The sequence below is a fragment of the Narcine bancroftii genome, chromosome 11 (assembly GCF_036971445.1).
Source record: "Narcine bancroftii isolate sNarBan1 chromosome 11, sNarBan1.hap1, whole genome shotgun sequence".
In the NCBI taxonomy this organism is placed as follows: Eukaryota; Metazoa; Chordata; class Chondrichthyes; order Torpediniformes; family Narcinidae; genus Narcine; species Narcine bancroftii.
In genome coordinates this window covers 105517518-105536514 of record NC_091479.1, presented here as the reverse complement: position 1 = coordinate 105536514, position 18997 = coordinate 105517518, and the positions used below count along the sequence as shown (strand labels likewise).

The following is an 18997-nucleotide window of genomic DNA, read 5'->3' as shown; positions in this document are numbered from 1 at the left end:
TGAATTCAATCTCCACCTATAATCATTTTCGCTTTGTCAGACACTTCAGTTCTTATTAATTCCAAGGTGAATGATCAGATAACATCCTCGCTCTATAATCAGCTTCAAGAATCCTAGTTTGCATTTGTGCTGAAATTAAAAAATAAATCAATTCTAGAATAAGAGTCATGTCTTGAATAAAATGAATAATCTTTCTCTTTAGGATGAATCTTCCTTTATACATCTATTAAATTCAAGTCTCTCATTAATACAAATGTAGATTTTGCTGCTTTTGTTCCCATCGCTACTCGAGTGGATCTATCCAACAATGGATCTAAACAAAAATTAAAATCCCCCCCATTAAAATATTTTCATGTGCCTCTTGCTAAATTAAGAATATTTATTGAATAAATTTCTCATCATCAATATTTGGAGCATACAAATTTTAAAGTCAAGAATTAAGAATATTCTTGACAACGTTCCATTACATATCTCCCTGCATGCTCCATTACAACACTGAATTTTAATTGGAAGATTCTTTTTTTTTTAAAACCAAAATTACCACACCTCTTCTCTTAGAATTAAATAAAAAGAAGCTACATATCCAACCCAGTCTCTTTTTTAATTCCAAGTGATATTCCCATTTAACCCATTAACATTAAAATTTACAAATTTAATTACCTTACTCATTTTGATAAAACTATAATCATTTCTTTTCATGTTACTTCCATTACCCCCCCCCCGTAAATCTCCCCCTAATTCCATTGTTTAATATCCTATGTGTCAGTACACATCTCCTCCAGCAATCCAAATAGAAAAAAAACCAATAAAACACTAAAAAAATACATAATCCCACACTTATAACTATATACAAGCATAACTAAACCCTCCCTGTAAGTGTTGTTTAAATAACGTACAACACTACCTCCCTCCATTTTGCAGGCTGTGACCACAGTAACACACATAATCCCATAGCAATCACAACTACCCCAGAAATCAAAAAGAAAGAGAAAAAAATATTCCAATTTCTTTCATCTTACAAACTTTCTCTTTTCCAATAATAATAAAACAGGAAAAATAAAAGTTCATTCCAGCAGAGGTGAAATATCTTCTTGGAACTGCCTGGGGTCACCCTAGAGCCCCCGGGCAAATTCTTCTGCTTGAGTAAATTTAGAAAATAAATTTATTTTGATCTCTCGGTTTGAAAATCTTCAAAGTCGCAGGGTAACATAGCACAAATGATCAAAAAGAGCCTTCTTAGCTGAGTTAAGTTATTCTCTACAATAAATCTTCGCTCAAATCAGGACAGAATAAAATTCTATTTCTGTCACGTTGAAGCAGGCCTTTCTATTCTCTTGGCTTAGAACCTTCTCTCTTTACGTAAATATTGGATTAAAATAGTACGCAGCTTCTAGTTTGGAAGAAGTTTTGCTCTCAGAGTCTTTTCAATTTCAATTTTGCAGTCCCTATTTTCAAGGATCCATTTCTGAAAACAAATGAACCTAGACCCTCTTTCCCTTCTGGAAGGCCCACTATTTTAATATTATTCCTTCTACTAAAGTTTTCCAATACATCCACATTCTCTAAGAGCTTTTGATTCACCATGATTAATCCAGTAGTTGTATTTTCCACAATCGATACCCTGTCTTCAACATGTACCCCCATTATTTCCTCATCCATTTTATCCAAATTTTTCTTCATTTTTTTTGCAAACTCTAACACTGTTAGTTTCCCATTTCATTTCTGCATTCATGCAGATGCGCAGTACAGCAAACCACAAGGCACTATTGGGAGTAGGGCCACAAGCTATGGAGAAGTCAAGGTCCTCCACTTCATCCCTGGATGACAAGGGGTTGGATCTGCAAGCAACGATGAAGAAGAACAACAGGAAGAGGAGATAATTAAAGGAGTTAAGATTTCACAAAGTAGAAGATTTAACTATAACAATAATGTGTCAGATTAAAGTAATGAAAGTGGAAATGAAAGAAGAAATGAAGGGATTGAAGGTAGAAATGAAAGAAATGAGAACTTACAATTTGTTATGATCAACCACAAAAGCAAAAACTTTTCCTGGAAAGTTATCTTTGGAGCCTACACATTTGTACAGAAGCAATTTACACCATACAAACAAGTCAACTATCTCCAAGCGGCTGGACGACAAACTCAACCTTTTAGATTTATTTCCTAAAAAATCTTTCAATCTTTCGTCAGCATCAATAGAAGCTGTAAACAATCGCCATGTCGAACTCATCATACAATTTACAACAATCCAAATCAATAGGTTTGACTTATGACAATGGCATTGGCTTAAAAGAGTTCAATTTGAACACAAGACTGAAACAATGAATAATAACTTGGAAAAAGTTTTTTAAAATATACTGTCAGAAGGGGAAATAGCTTGTAATTTGGACTGCAGTTGCATTGAGCAGATGTCAGCTGCTTTGGCTTCCACTTGAACACATTGAAAAATTCCAGTGTTTTGGCAAATTCCCATTTTCAAACTTTTGTGAAAGCCCAAAGCTCTGCCTGAGACTTAACAGAACCAATTCTCAGTAAAACAGTGATTGGCACAGCAAAATTATGCATAAAACACATAAAAGTAACACCATAAAAATATCACTGTTACAGCCATACACAGGTACAAATCACCACTCCCCTCACCCTCTCCAGCCCATTCCCACTCTCAGCAAGACATACCAGAGCAGAGGATTTCAGTATTATCAGATGAAAGCAGAAAAGACCCTAACTTGGTAAGAACCACACCAATTTGCTATCTGCTGGTGGTCAGCCAGAGCAACATTCGCAAAAATTGCCTTGCCTATTTTTCACAGGATCTTTCAATGCATTTCAGATCCAAATTCCTCAGATTTAACCTACAATAAAAGATCTACAAGTGGGGCTACAAATTGGATGTATGACATTTTAGGAGACAAACATCACATTAATCAAAAGTGAAAAGAAATGAATCTGCAAAAAAATTTGTAAATCTAAAAAAATTTATCCAGCGCTTTTGTGTATTGAATGAATTAATTAAATGGATTACAGAAGCTTAAACTATTGTATACATTGCTGATCTACAATGGGAAACATGGTCAACTGACTGACATCAAGTCATTCACAGGGAAAAAAATGCTTTGACAATGCATTTCAGTGTTTTCAAAAGGAAATGTTGATAAATCATGACAGAACACCCCTCAGGAGTTTCACGTAAGGGGCCAACTCGTATCACATACCGATTGTGATATTTCATCCCTATTAGACATGGCTTGATGAACTGTTGGAATATATTACAAAGTTTAGCATACTTAATGCATTAAAATATTGCCAAACAAATTTAATTTGCAAAGGAGAACCAGCATTACACTCATCAAGCTAGAATTTTGAAGGAGGGATATAGGACACTTTTGAAACCACAATTGGAGTTATTCAGCAGAGAGCGGTTCTCATTCTTTATGAACTGATGTTAGTGCATTTGAAGTTCAAAGATTTGCTGGACTTAGATCTGGAATGGAAGGGTCGTCTTCTGTGGAAAGGTTCAGCAGACTAGGCCTGTATCCATTCGAATTCGGAAGAGTGAGGGGGGGGGGGGGTTGATTGAAACAAATTCCTGAAAATGATGGATGTAGAAATGTTTCCTCTAGAACTAGGAATGACTATATAAAAGTGAAGCTGCAATTTAATATCAATCATGATTATATTGAATGGTGGACAGGCTTGAGGGCTCTGGTGCCCTATCCTGTTCCCACTTTGTTGGGCTCTTGTGCGATTTAAGCTAAGTTCATTTGATCTCAAATTCGTACCTGCTTATGAATCTTTGGCTTGGCTTCGCGGACGAAGATTTATGGAGGGGGTAAAAAGTCCACGTCAGCTGCAGGCTCGTTTGTGGCTGACAAGTCCGATGCGGGAAAGGCAGACACGATTGCAGCGGTTGCAAGGGAAAATTTGTTGGTTGGGGTTGGGCGTTGGGTTTTTCCTCCTTTGCCTTTTGTCAGTGAGGTGGGCTCTGCGGTCTTCTTCAAAAGAGGTTGCTGCCCGCCAAACTGTGAGGCGCCAAGATGCACGGTTTGAGGCGTTATCAGCCCACTGGCGGTGGTCAATGTGGCAGGCACCAAGAGATTTCTTTAGGCAGTCCTTGTACCTTTTCTTTGGTGCACCTCTGTCACGGTGGCCAGTGGAGAGCTCGCCATATAACACGATCTTGGGAAGGCGATGGTCCTCCATTCTGGAGACGTGACCCATCCAGCGCAGCTGGATCTTCAGCAGCGTGGACTCGATGCTGTCGACCTCTGCCATCTCGAGTACTTCGACGTTAGGGGTGTAAGCGCTCCAATAGATGTTGAGGATGGAGCGGAGACAACGCTGGTGGAAGTGTTCTAGGAGCCGTAGGTGGTGCCGGTAGATACCCATGATTCGGAGCCGAACAGGAGTGTGGGTATGACAACGGCTCTGTATACGCTTATCTTTGTGAGGTTTTTCAGTTGGTTGTTTTTCCAGACTCTTTTGTGTAGTCTTCCAAAGGCGCTATTTGCCTTGGCGAGTCTGTTGTCTATCTCATTGTCGATCCTTGCATCTGATGAAATGGTGCAGCCGAGATAGGTAAACTGGTTGACCATTTTGAGTTTTGTGTGCCCGATGGAGATGTGGGGGGGCTGGTAGTCATGGTGGGGAGCTGGCTGATGGAGGACCTCAGTTTTCTTCAGGCTGACTTCCAGGCCAAACATTTTGGCAGTTTCCGCAAAGCAGAACGTCAAGCACTGAAGAGCTGGCTCTGAATGGGCAACTAAAGCGGCATCATCTGCAAAGAGTAGTTCACGGACAAGTTTCTCTTGTGTCTTGGTGTGAGCTTGCAGGCGCCTCAGATTGAAGAGACTGTAATGTAATGTAATAATGTAATAGATACCGCACGGAAACAGACCCTAATGCTAATCAATTCCTCCACTATTCCCACCATTCCCATCAACTCCCCCAGGTTATACTAGAAAACTGTTGGCAGTAAACTAGAATATAAAAAAAACTGAAATGAACCCAAATCGGGAGCATGCAGGCTGAGACACGAAGGCAAACATTATAACATTGCAAGTTCTGGTCTTGGTCAGTAAATCAAAAGCACAAACATGTCAATGCAACTTTCTCCTTCAGTTTTTACAAATGGAGATCCAAATCTCAGCCATCCATTCAAGAATGGAGTTCCCTACAACTTCCATATTTAAAACTAGAAACATTGGAAGAACTTAAACAAATCAGAGAGAAGATTTCCATAGATCCTGCCCGGTCTGCTGAGTGCTTGTTTTTGTTTCACATTTCCTGCATTTGCAGCATTTCTTTCAAGATAACTTTCTTACCATTCTATGTTATATTTCTTTTTCTGAATCCAAAGATCCCATAAACGTCACCAATTGATCACTCAGCACAAGAGATTAATGACATCCTTCCAAGCTCCTCTCTTACTGCACACCCTTTAAGATTGTGCCATAAACTTTATATGGTCTCTCATTCTGCCAGCATGACTTCACATTTCAATTAAACCGGATGATTTGTCTTGCTATAGACTAATACAATCTTCTACATTTTACCATATTACTAATGATCTTATGATAAGTTGAAAATGTTATCCTACACAGTCCAGGTTATGAACAGTCATCTTATTAATTAAGCCATGTGTCTCATTTAATGATACCAATTTATTCCCTTCATCAATCTTGTAACTCTTTTCATCAAAATCTTAATCAGATTAGTCCAACATAACCTGCATTGTAACAATTCTATGCTGGATCATCTTTATCAACACAAATTTCTCCAACCACCTGTTAATCTTTTATTTGATTATTCATTGGGGTTGAACTATGTTTGATCTGATCGACAGCATCATACATTTGGCGAGACCAGAGTGGGGACAATGCTTTTAGTGACAGATTCTGCCCCAGGCACCAATGTTTATTGAAATAGCTTGTGCATCAAAAGGCTTTTTAAACTGTTTTCTATATAACTGTTAATCAGAGGCACTTAAAACAGAATAAATTAATTTAAAAATATGGAACAGAAAAAATATATACATACATGTATACATAATATAGATTTTTTCTGTTCCGTATTTTCTTTTCTTTGGCTTGGCTTCACGGACGAAGATTTATGGAGGGGTAAAGATTTTAAAGTGGATTTAAACACACACACACAGCTACACTTGCACTTTAAATCAGAAGCAGCTATGATTCACAACAGCGACTGCCCTTGGAATAACAAAGACGTGTGTGATTTCATTATGGTCAATAATTTGAAATGTGGCAAGTATTATTGTAACTTACTTTTCCACAGTGTATGGCGTCTTGATTTTTTTGAGACCTAGCATGGTAACAGGGCATTCTGGCCCATGAGCCAGCACCTCCCAAATAAATCCAGGGAACCAATTAACCTACAAACTCCCAGTCTAGCTTTGGAAGGCAAGAGAAAACCAGAGTACCCAGAGGAAACTCGAGCAGAAACGAGAACATATAACCTCCTTGCGCACAGCACCGAGCTCAATCAGGATCGCTGGTGTTGCATTAACTGCTATACTAACCAGGTCACTTATCCTAAAGATTTCCCGTTGTGTCTATTTTATTTAATATAAGAGATAAAGATTTCATTTTCATCAACTTCCTGGATGTGGAAACATGTTGCAAGCTCAGAACGAGAGCCAGGACACTTCATTCATCAATTTACTGTACGCTTTCCAATTGCATTTGACTTCCCAAAATGTCCCTCCTCAATTGTTTGAATGAACTTGGTCTGGCATTTCTCCACCTAAATTTCTAATTGAACTCCATCTTGTGTACCTTTTTGACAACCTTCATCATTAACCACAACAACAATTTAAGTAGTCCATAAACTTACTCTAATCAGGCCACAATATTTTCTTCCAGGTAATTCTTATATATTACAAAGAAGCAGCACTGATCCTTGCAGAACACCACTGCTCATAAATCTCTGGTTCTCAATAACACTCTTCCACCATTATTTTATCTTCCAAGAAGACCATTTTGAATCCAAACTACACAAGTCATTGTGTGAGTCCCATGTGACAATCGTCTAGATTAGCCAACTATGGGGAATCCAGTCAAGTAAGAACCATTTAAATAATTCATTTTTTTCATAAAAATGTCTAAAAAAATTCTAGCAAATAGCTGAAGGAAAATTTCAAAAACAAACCACTTTGTACATTATATCACCGTATTTCTAAGCATCAACAAATTTCTGGCGGAGTGTCATAAATGAATTTCACAGATAAGTGGATCAGAGGTGAAGAGTTCTGCCTTAGATGGAATAGGTTAATCTATAATCAGTTCTTGTCCTGTTACGGTTATTTTGAGTAATGAAAGTTTGATTCTCCCGTGCCCTGCTTTATCAATGATACCTTCTGCATACTTGTACCCAATGCTAATTTTAGTGTTCTAATAGGAATCTTTCAATGAAAATTTTGAGAAGAATTGAACTTATTTCTTCTTCTTCCTTTCTTTGGCTTGGCTTCGCAGATGAAGATTTATGGAGGGGTAATGTCCACGTCAGCTGCAGGCTCGTTTGTGGCTGACAAGTCCGATGCGGGACAGGCAGACACGGTTGCAGGGGAAAATTGGTGGGTTGGGTGTTGGGTTTTTCCTCCTTTGCCTTTTGTCAGTGAGGTGGGCTCTGCGGTCTTCTTCAAAGGAGGTTGCTGCCCGCCGAACTGTGAGGCGCCAAGATGCACGGTTTGAGGTGAGATCAGCCCACTGGCGGTGGTCAATGTGGCAGGCACCAAGAGATTTCTTTAGGCAGTCCTTGTACCTTTTCTTTGGTGCACCTCTGTCAAGGTGGCCAGTGGAGAGCTCGCCATAGAACACGATCTTGGGAAGGCGATGGTCCTCCATTCTGGAGACGTGACCTACCCAGCGCAGCTGGATCTTCAGCAGCATGGATTTGATGCTGTCGGCCTCTGCCATCTCGAGTACTTTGATGTTAGGGGTGAAGGCGCTCCAATGAATGTTGAGGATGGAGCGGAGACAACGCTGGTGGAAGTGTTCTAGGAGCCGTAGGTGATGCCGGTAGAGGACCCATGATTCAGAGCCGAACAGGAGTGTGGGTATGACAACGGCTCTGTATACGCTAATTTTTGTGAGGTTTTTCAATTGGTTGTTTTTCTAGACTCTTTTGTGTAGTCTTCCAAAGGCACTATTTGCCTTGGCGAGTCTGTTGCCTATCTCGTTGTCGATCCTTGCATCCGATGAAATGGTGCAGCCGAGATAGGTAAACTGGTTGACCGTTTTGAGTTTTGTGTGCCCGATGGAGATGTGGGGGGGCTGGTAGTCATGGTGGGGAGCTGGCTGATGGAGGACCTCGGTTTTCTTCAGGCTGACTTCCAGGCCAAACATTTTGGCAGTTTCCGCAAAACAGGATGTCAAGCGCCGAAGAGCTGGCTCAGAATGGGCAACTAAAGCTGCATCGTCTGCAAAGAGTAGTTCACGGACAAGTTGCTCTTGTGTCTTGGCGTGAGCTTGCAGGCGCCTCAGATTGAAGAGACTGCCATCTGTGCGGTACCGGATGTAAACAGCGTCTTCATTGTTGAGGTCTTTCTTGGCTTGTTTCAGCATCATGCTGAAGAAGATTGAAAAGAGAGTTGGTGCGAGAACGCAGCCTTGCTTCACGCCATTGTTAATGGAGAAGGATTCAGAGAGCTCATTGCTGTACCTGACCTGACCTTGTTGGACATTGAACTTATTTAATAAATAAATAATTAGTACGATCCAACATCTAAGCAGCAATGTATAGATTTCATTTGCTTCTAAAATATGTATTTTCCAAAGAATGCAGGAATCATATTACTGAATAAATTTATACATTAGTGCAAAGAAATTTTGTGTCATTTAACATTATCAGTGTGGAACAAAATGTGAGAAAATCAATTAACATTGCACTCAACATATTACAGAGCAGATGGTGTGCAATTAAAATTGGAAATGTTTACACATGGAAATAGTTTTTTTTTTAGGAACTCAAGCACTCAAATTTATTTAAAGATAATTATATTCACAGCAGACAAATGATAATCTCCAAAACTACTACTAACTTTAAAGTTGCCCGCAGTATAAATGTTCCTCTTGCCCTACCTTGCCCAGTCTGAGAGCAGGAAGGTTTTCATTCTCTCAGTAACTGAAAATCCAACTACCATGTGCTCCAAATAACACAAATCCAACTTATTTACCCACTCATGTTCGTTCAATCCTCTCATCTGAGAAACTAGAACAATCAATCTTTTTGCACTGCTTCCAGTACTAATATATCCTTTCTTAAATAGGGAAATAGGGAGTGCAGAACTGTGAACTGTAGTCTGTCTAACTAATAATAGTAAAACCCTGGTATCTGGCACCTATGGAGATTGGTAGATAAGTGAGATTTCCAGTTGCTTGAGACTCACTCTTCTAATGCCCAATACACCTGCATTAAGAATAAACAGTTTAAAAAGACAAAAATACTAATCTATACTTAGATTGAACAAATTTAAATTGCTTGAATACATAAACCTTAAAGCATTTTACTTGATTTTCAGTCACAATCTTAGAAAACATTTAACCATTGCTGCATCTGTAGGTTCCTCCCCGGCAGAGCCATAGAGCTGCCTGAAAGATGAATAACATCATTATTAAACCCATTTACAGATAAAGCCTTACTAATATACCAATAAGGACTCTTACTAAGCAGGGATAAGGAGACACCCCAGCAGCAAGCAGTATCAATAGACTCTTCAACCAGGGCAATGCCAGAGAATGTTTACTGCTATGTGGACAGCATGGTTGCCACAGTGGCTAGCCAGCACCAGTGATCGGGACCCGGGTTAAAATCCCACTGTCTGGAAGGAGTTTGTTCGTTCTCCCAGTGTCTGCGTGGATTTTCCATGAAGGCTCCGGTTTCCTCCCACCCTTCAAAATGTACCGGGGATGTAGGGTGTAAATTGGGCAGCCCAGGCTCGTGGGCCAAAATGGCCTGTTACTGTGCTGTATGTTTAAATAAATCCCTGATGTGACAAATGTAAAACAGCTGATGCCTCCTTTAATTCGCATGTTCTGGACCTGCCCTAGCTTAGAAAAATTTTGGAGGGAAATTTTTCAAACATTATCAGTAAATCTCAATTTAAAACTCGAATCTAATCCTTTAATAGCTCTTTTTGGAACACTCTGATACGATGATGTTTTACAAACTTCAATTTAATGTCACATTCTATCTTTTTCTTCGTTGATGGCCAGACGAGCAATTTTGATTAAATGGAAACATTTACAAATGCACAATGGCCAAGGGATGTCTTGTTTAAATCTGGAAAAAATTAGATATGCTATCATTGATTCAAATATTAAATTTCAAACAATATGGGCTCATTCATGGACCACTATCGTAACCTTAAGAGTTAGTATTGATATCCCCCTCATTGAGAGGGCCTGCCTCAGACCTCCATCCTCTAAAATGATAAGAAGATAAATCAGACCTCCATCCCCTAAAATGAGAAGAAGACAAAATGATTTGATTTAGTGTGCAAAAGTAGATGACATATTTTTCTTGTTTGTTTTTCCTTTGTGTGAAGACATTGTTTTATGGTTTTATTGTATATGTTGACTATTTATTGGTTCTGGAGGGGGGTGGGAAGGTGGAAAAAGCCACTGTGTATATTTAATGAGAAACTTTTGTACATATTTTGGTTGATGTGGTTCACAGTGTGAAAAATAAAAAAAATATTTAAAAAAAGTTGGTGTTGATTTGGAATTTTGGCATGGTGCTGTCCCTCTCCAAGACTTTTGGATGTTGATCCTTAACCTTGCTTAGGTGAAGGGGGTTAGAAATTATTTCTCATTGTATCTTCATGACTGTGCTATTGTGCTTCGGAATTTATACATATCATTATTATTGAAACTTTTTTTCCTCGTCCTGTAGCACATTTCATAATTGTTCAATTTTTATTGTAAAAATATCAAAATATTTTAAAAAGAATTAAAAATTTACAATTTAAAACTTTTATTTAAATGTTTATTTTAATTTCTTTATTTCCTCAATTATTTTTTGCCAGTTGCTTGAATTCCGGATAACAGTGTACTGCCATTGACCTTACTAACTAATTGCTTAACTTCACGGGTACTTTTTTAAAAAAAATCACTCGAGTGGACTATGTTTTGCTGTGTTGGGAACCTGAAACAGCCCCTGCCCTCCATTGCTGTTTGGTGTGGAATGGGCCACTGAAGCAATGTGCAGAGGTGGTCTATGAGTGTTTCTGTTGGGATGAATGAACTGTTAACGGCTGAGATGCTGTGTTCTATTTCAGAAAAATGTGGACATTGACCATTCTGATAGCAGGGTGAAAATCTAAAACCTGCACAAACTAAAAATCTGAAAAACAAGAAATACCAGCAACACACAGATAGCCTGGCTATATCCGTGGGAGGGTCTTCAACCTGAAACATTAACTGTTTCTTTTTCCAGTCAATCAGCTGATCAGGTAGTGTCTCCAGGATTCTTCTCGAGACAAAGACACACTCCAAAGATCCTTGAAGGTAGCTTTGCAAGTCGATAATGTGATTAAGGCATTATTTGGGATATTGGCCCTCATTGGGTGGGGTACTGAATACAATAGGAGGTTATGCTCCATATTTATAAAACATTGGCCAGGCCTCAAACTGGACTAACATACATGACTCTGGTCTCCATACTATGGGAATGATAGTGCTGGAGAAGAGGTTATCTGGAATGTTCCATTTTATTTGTGAAGAGGAAAACAGGACATGTTTGAGGTACAAGTATATAAAATTATGTGAGATATAGATAAGTTTGAGGGTAGGAAACTCTTCTCCATATCAAAGGTAGATTTAGGGCAAGAGATTTAGAGAAGATCTGAAGGGATCTATAGATCTCTGGTTAGACCACTCTTGGAATATTGTGTTCAGCTGTAGTTGCCTCATTACAAGAATATGGAAGTCACGGAGAAGGGTACACAGGAGATTTAACAGAATGTTGCCTGGATTGGAGAATGCATTTTCTGAGGCTAGGGCTTTTCTCTTTGGAATAAAGGAGAGGACTTAATAGAGGTCGACAAGATTATGAGAGACATAGATAGGGTGGGCAGCCACCACCTTTTCCCTGGGGTGAGAGCAGCAAATACCAAGGTAAGAGGAGAAAAGTTCAGAGGAGACATCAGGGGTGTGGCTTTTTTTTTAAAAACATAGAGTGGAGGGTGCCTGGAATGCATTGCCAGAGGTGGTGATGGATGATACAACAGACATTTAAAAGACTCAAACATGCATATGGATGGAAGAAAAAGAGGGTTATGGGTGTAAGGGATGGAAATTTTAGATTGCTGAGTAGGTTTATATAAGTAGCCAAAGGCTTGTAATGTGCTGTATGTTCTATCATCCAATTCACTCAGTGCATGTGAGCATTTGGAATGTACTGCCTGAGAGTGGTGGAAACATTTTAGACAGACACTTGAATCACCCAGGCACCAAAAGATTTAGGCCAAAGACTGGAAGATGGGATTAATGCTGATGGGTGCCTACTAGCTGGCAATGGATACCTGTGCTGAATGGCCTGTTTCTATGCAAAATTAGTGATTCTATGACAAAAGTGAGACTGATGAACTACTCAAAGCCTCTGTGACTATTATTTAACAATAGTATTTATTTAATATTGTTATATACATACCATGCATATGTGTCATTTGTCTGCATGTGTGCTACATGTTATGTTTGTTTGCAGTGATTTACACTGAGGACCAGAGAACATCTGATTGTACTTGTACAATCAGATGATAAGTAAACTCCTAAAGCAAGTTTGCCTGCTTCATTGAGAAATGATCAGACTCTCAATTTTTCAAAAGGTTTTGTTTCAAGTTATAGTAAAATACTTGAGTGTTTTTGTCAATAATGCAGTTATGGGGGGGGGGGGGGGGGGAGTTTTTTGCTACAACCTGCACAGGCAGGCTGCAAGCCAATTTTTGAATGCAGCAATCAGAGCACATTGTGCAGCAATGAACTGTTCAAGATTTGTGATAAAATGTGTGTTTTTTTTGGATGAGGCTGGATCAGCCCTTTGTATACCACAGAATGCTGTAAGTTGACAGTACATGTTGGAGAAAGCTGAAGAGTAAAGCAGGTTAGTGAAATGAACAGGCTGGATTTTGAGGAGTGAGTTACAACTCAGTTTTGATATGAAACCTGTAATATTCTGATTTGCTTCTTTTATCCATATTGTCGACCAAATCTTGATCAGTTTAATTTTGCTGAACTACTTTACAAAACTAAATTTGTATTTTCACACATCACAACTTTCATGCTTATGAGCCAGAGTATTTGCTTCCCAGCTCAGGAAAATATTTACAAACCTACATTTTGGCACTTCGTAGTAAGGAAGGGTATCAGGAAATATAACTAAGGAGTGGAATTGGTGAAAAAGGGGGCAGTCAAAAAAAAATTAAGTGGAGAAGTGCATTACAAATAGCACTGCTGAGATCCAGTTGACCAACCAAGCTCTTCTGGTGATCCCACAGTGATGAGCGCACCATCAAAACCTCCACTTCCAAAGCCACCTTTGCCATCTTTGGATGTCTTTGTCTGAATAAAGATACAGTACTGCGATCACCTGTTTCTCTTTTCACATCTAATCAGCCAACATTTCAGGTTGAAGACCTGCTCACAGATGCAGCCTGACCTTCAGAGTGTTTCCAGCGTTTTCTGTTTGTCTTTCAGATTTGGAGAACATGATTTATTTTATTTTCACCCTAATGTCTCAGGATAGTCAAGATCCATATTTTTCAGAAATATAAATTAAAACTAGACTATACCCAACAGTCTGGTATTTATTTTCAGTATGTCAGAATTCCTGATAAGGTTAGCATCTAGGTGAGATAGAAATCAAAGGGTTAAGGATGAAAGGGGAAAGTTTAGGGGGCTGACTAGGTAGAGATTGTTTTAAAAAAGTAAACAAGTCAGGTTTCAATGTCAACCCAAGACTTTACTGGTGCAACTTACTTCACATGTGGTAAGACAGAATCACCACACACACTTCTGGGAATGCTGTCGAACCATTACATGGCTTTACCAAAAATAACATGGTCCGATGATGAAAATAGCTAGACACGCCTGGCTTTCAAACCATTTGGGAAATAGTATACCAAAGGGAAGAAATAATCGATACAACAGTGTCTGCCTTTCCTTTTGTGTGTATCTTTATTAAAAAGTCAAAAGGTGAAGTCAGCAAAAGTGAGGTACAGAGTCAACAGAAGCATCTCAGTGTCAATTGTCCATGACACTTGGCATTTAAACAGAAATAATTCAGTCCATTTTCGCTTGCAGCAACTGGCTCTGTAAAAATACATTTCCAAAAATACTCATCTCCACCAATTTCCAACTTGACAACAGCTCCTATACCTAGACTGTATTTCTTACTAACCACAAATCCCATCAAAATGTTAACCTAACTTAGTTTAAATACAAGATTTAATTTAATTGTAATTTTAATTTTTAAAATGGGTCACATTTTTAGGATTTCGATGTCTGTTATGCCACATGCTCCTCACAATAAGACCTGGATATTTCAATACTGTGCCCCAGGGTACTTTAGGGTAAAGTATTCAAATTATAATTTTGAAGGTCAAGTATCAGTAAACTGAATAAGCCTTTAAATGGTCTCAATTGTTATATCTGCAGGATTAACAGTAAAACCTTTTCAACTACAAGTGAAATAACATAAACATGTGAGACACAGATGATGTGTCCGAATCACAAAAAATCCTTGTAGTTTCAGCATTTGTACTGAGCATATTTCATCTTCACACATATTACACCAGCAAGTTTAAAGCTTCACTCAGATCAGAAATGACAGTGCAACACCGACAAAAAGTACAGACCAGACACTATTCGGACATATCTTGAAGAAACATCAGTTGTGTATTTGTATCTTTGCTCCATTGAGGAGTTTTTACTGGAATCAGTACACAGATCTGCAACAGGTTATAATCTTTAACCAGTCGTTTTACTGGTTGCGCTGACTATATCTATAATTTTAAGTAAAAGACGATTCTGCAGGAAACCCACAGTAAAAGGCGTGTGTGCAGAGAACAGGCACTCTTATGTTTCCAGTCAACCCACATGCAGGCAGAGAGCTGGCACAGAGGAAGGGAACGGGAGGGGGGCACGGGAGCTGGGGAGGGAAGGGGAGGGGGGCACGGGAGCTGGGGAGGGAAGGGGAGGGGGGCACGGGAGCTGGGGAGGGAAGGGGAGGGGGGCACGGGAGCTGGGGAGGGAAGGGGAGGGGGGCACGGGAGCTGGGGAGGGAAGGGGAGGGGGGCACGGGAGCTGGGGAGGGGAGGGGAGGGGGGCACGGGAGCTGGGGAGGGGAGGGGAGGGGGGCACGGGAGCTGGGGAGGGGAGGGGAGGGGGGCACGGGAGCTGGGGAGGGGAGGGGAGGGGGGCACGGGAGCTGGGGAGGGGAGGGGAGGGGGGCACGGGAGCTGGGGAGGGAAGGGGGGCACGGGAGCTGGGGAGGGAAGGGGGCACGGGAGCTGGGGAGGGAAGGGGGCACGGGAGCTGGGGAGGGAAGGGGGCACGGGAGCTGGGGAGGGAAGGGGAGGGGGGCACGGGAGCTGGGGAGGGAAGGGGAGGGGGGCACGGGAGCTGGGGAGGGAAGGGGAGGGGGGCACGGGAGCTGGGGAGGGAACGGGAGGGGGGCACGGGAGCTGGGGAGGGAACGGGAGGGGGGCACGGGAGCTGGGGAGGGAAGGGGAGGGGGGCACGGGAGCTGGGGAGGGAAGGGGAGGGGGGCACGGGAGCTGGGGAGGGAAGGGGAGGGGGGCACGGGAGCTGGGGAGGGAAGGGGAGGGGGGCACGGGAGCTGGGGAGGGAAGGGGAGGGGGGCACGGGAGCTGGGGAGGGAAGGGGAGGGGGGCACGGGAGCTGGGGAGGGAAGGGGAGGGGGGCACGGGAGCTGGGGAGGGAAGGGGAGGGGGGCACGGGAGCTGGGGAGGGAAGGGGAGGGGGGCACGGGAGCTGGGGAGGGAAGGGGAGGGGGGCACGGGAGCTGGGGAGGGAAGGGGAGGGGGGCACGGGAGCTGGGGAGGGAAGGGGAGGGGGGCACGGGAGCTGGGGAGGGAAGGGGAGGGGGGCACGGGAGCTGGGGAGGGAAGGGGAGGGGGGCACGGGAGCTGGGGAGGGAAGGGGAGGGGGGCACGGGAGCTGGGGAGGGAAGGGGAGGGGGGCACGGGAGCTGGGGAGGGAAGGGGAGGGGGGCACGGGAGCTGGGGAGGGAAGGGGAGGGGGGCACGGGAGCTGGGGAGGGAAGGGGAGGGGGGCACGGGAGCTGGGGAGGGAAGGGGAGGGGGGCACGGGAGCTGGGAAGGGGAGGGGGGCACGGGAGCTGGGGAGGGAAGGGGAGGGGGGCACGGGAGCTGGGGAGGGAAGGGGAGGGGGGCACGGGAGCTGGGGAGGGAAGGGGAGGGGGGCACGGGAGCTGGGGAGGGAAGGGGAGGGGGGCACGGGAGCTGGGGAGGGAAGGGGAGGGGGGCACGGGAGCTGGGGAGGGAAGGGGAGGGGGGCACGGGAGCTGGGGAGGGAAGGGGAGGGGGGCACGGGAGCTGGGGAGGGAAGGGGAGGGGGGCACGGGAGCTGGGGAGGGAAGGGGAGGGGGGCACGGGAGCTGGGGAGGGGAGGGGAGGGGGGCACGGGAGCTGGGGAGGGGAGGGGAGGGGGGCACGGGAGCTGGGGAGGGGAGGGGAGGGGGGCACGGGAGCTGGGGAGGGGAGGGGAGGGGGGCACGGGAGCTGGGGAGGGGAGGGGAGGGGGGCACGGGAGCTGGGGAGGGGAGGGGAGGGGGGCACGGGAGCTGGGGAGGGAAGGGGGGCACGGGAGCTGGGGAGGGAAGGGGGCACGGGAGCTGGGGAGGGAAGGGGGCACGGGAGCTGGGGAGGGAAGGGGAGGGGGGCACGGGAGCTGGGGAGGGAAGGGGAGGGGGGCACGGGAGCTGGGGAGGGAACGGGAGGGGGGCACGGGAGCTGGGGAGGGAAGGGGAGGGGGGCACGGGAGCTGGGGAGGGAAGGGGAGGGGGGCACGGGAGCTGGGGAGGGAAGGGGAGGGGGGCACGGGAGCTGGGGAGGGAAGGGGAGGGGGGCACGGGAGCTGGGGAGGGAAGGGGAGGGGGGCACGGGAGCTGGGGAGGGAAGGGGAGGGGGGCACGGGAGCTGGGGAGGGAAGGGGAGGGGGGCACGGGAGCTGGGGAGGGAAGGGGAGGGGGGCACGGGAGCTGGGGAGGGAAGGGGAGGGGGGCACGGGAGCTGGGGAGGGAAGGGGAGGGGGGCACGGGAGCTGGGGAGGGAAGGGGAGGGGGGCACGGGAGCTGGGGAGGGAAGGGGAGGGGGGCACGGGAGCTGGGGAGGGAAGGGGAGGGGGGCACGGGAGCTGGGGAGGGAAGGGGAGGGGGGCACGGGAGCTGGGGAGGGAAGGGGAGGGGGGCACGGGAGCTGGGGAGGGAAGGGGAGGGGGGCACGGGAGCTGGGAAGGGGAGGGGGGCACGGGAGCTGGGGAGGGAAGGGGAGGGGGGCACGGGAGCTGGGGAGGGAAGGGGAGGGGGGCACGGGAGCTGGGGAGGGAAGGGGAGGGGGGCACGGGAGCTGGGGAGGGAAGGGTAGGGGGGCACGGGAGCTGGGGAGGGAAGGGGAGGGGGGCACGGGAGCTGGGGAGGGAAGGGGAGGGGGGCACGGGAGCTGGGGAGGGAAGGGGAGGGGGGCACGGGAGCTGGGGAGGGAAGGGGAGGGGGGCACGGGAGCTGGGGAGGGAAGGGGAGGGGGGCACGGGAGCTGGGGAGGGAAGGGGAGGGGGGCACGGGAGCTGGGGAGGGAAGGGGAGGGGGGCACGGGAGCTGGGGAGGGAAGGGGAGGGGGGCACGGGAGCTGGGGAGGGGGGCACGGGAGCTGGGGAGGGGGGCACGGGAGCTGGGGAGGGAAGGGGGAGGGGGGCACGGGAGCTGGGGAGGGAAGGGGGAGGGGGGCACGGGAGCTGGGGAGGGAAGGGGGAGGGGGGCACGGGAGCTGGGGAGGGAAGGGGGAGGGGGGCACGGGAGCTGGGGAGGGAAGGGGAGGGGGGCACGGGAGCTGGGGAGGGAAGGGGAGGGGGGCACGGGAGCTGGGGAGGGAAGGGGAGGGGGGCACGGGAGCTGGGGAGGGAAGGGGAGGGGGGCACGGGAGCTGGGGAGTGAAGGGGAGGGGGGCACGGGAGCTGGGGAGGGAAGGGGAGGGGGGCACGGGAGCTGGGGAGGGAAGGGGAGGGGGGCACGGGAGCTGGGGAGGGAAGGGGAGGGGGGCACGGGAGCTGGGGAGGGAAGGGGGAGGGGGGCACGGGAGCTGGGGAGGGAAGGGGGAGGGGGGCACGGCCACCCCATAGGTACCAGTCTTCCCACTGAAGACCAACCCCATGATAAAGCCACCACCACCCCCATGGGGAAGCGCGCACCCGCTCCAGATCACGCGCTCCCGTTGATCCCCCTGGGGCGGGTGTGCGCAGTCCCTCGCAGCCGACGGGCAGCTCGGGAGGGGGTGGGGGGGTGCGGGGTGGGGGTGCGGGGACGCGCATTCCGCGGGAGCGCGCATTCCACGTTGAGACTTGGACAGGCAGCCGCGCCCCCGCAGGGATCGTGGCCAGGAACGCGCGTTCCCTCGCTCACCCCGTCGGGTGAGAGGTCAAGAGGCGCGCCTGCTCGCAGACCCCGGGGGCCGCGCGGTCGTGGCGGGGGGGGGCGCGCATTCTCAGTGACGCGCCGGAGCCCTACCTGCTCTGCTGCTGCTGCTGCCGGGACAGGCGGCAGGCGCCCGGCGCTGTGAGGACTCCGGTCCGGTCCGGTCCGGTCGGGTCGGGGACACCAAGCGGCCCCTCATTCACCGCCGCCGCCGCCGCCTCAGCAAACCCCGCCCACCCCGCGCCACGTGACAACGGCTCTCTCGGCTGCGATTGGCCGGTCCGCTGATTGGTCCGTTCTGCTCCGAAGGGGC

At 46.6% G+C, this 18997-nt stretch overlaps 1 protein-coding gene across 21 annotated transcripts in view; it reads right to left on the bottom strand.

Moving 5' to 3' along the window:
* ppfibp1b (PPFIA binding protein 1b) overlaps positions 1-18926 on the bottom strand; it is a 132906-nt gene extending 113980 nt beyond the window's left edge. For 19 of the 21 annotated variants that reach the window (XR_011346832.1, XR_011346835.1, XR_011346837.1 and 16 more), the window contains exon 1: positions 18778-18926. The gene's annotated coding sequence lies outside the window, so the exon portion shown is untranslated. Of the gene's footprint in view, positions 1-9509; positions 9606-18777 lie in introns of all 21 variants that reach the window. The other 2 variants (XR_011346833.1, XR_011346834.1) reach the window with 2 other exon arrangements.
* Between the last annotated feature and the right edge of the window lie 71 nt (positions 18927-18997).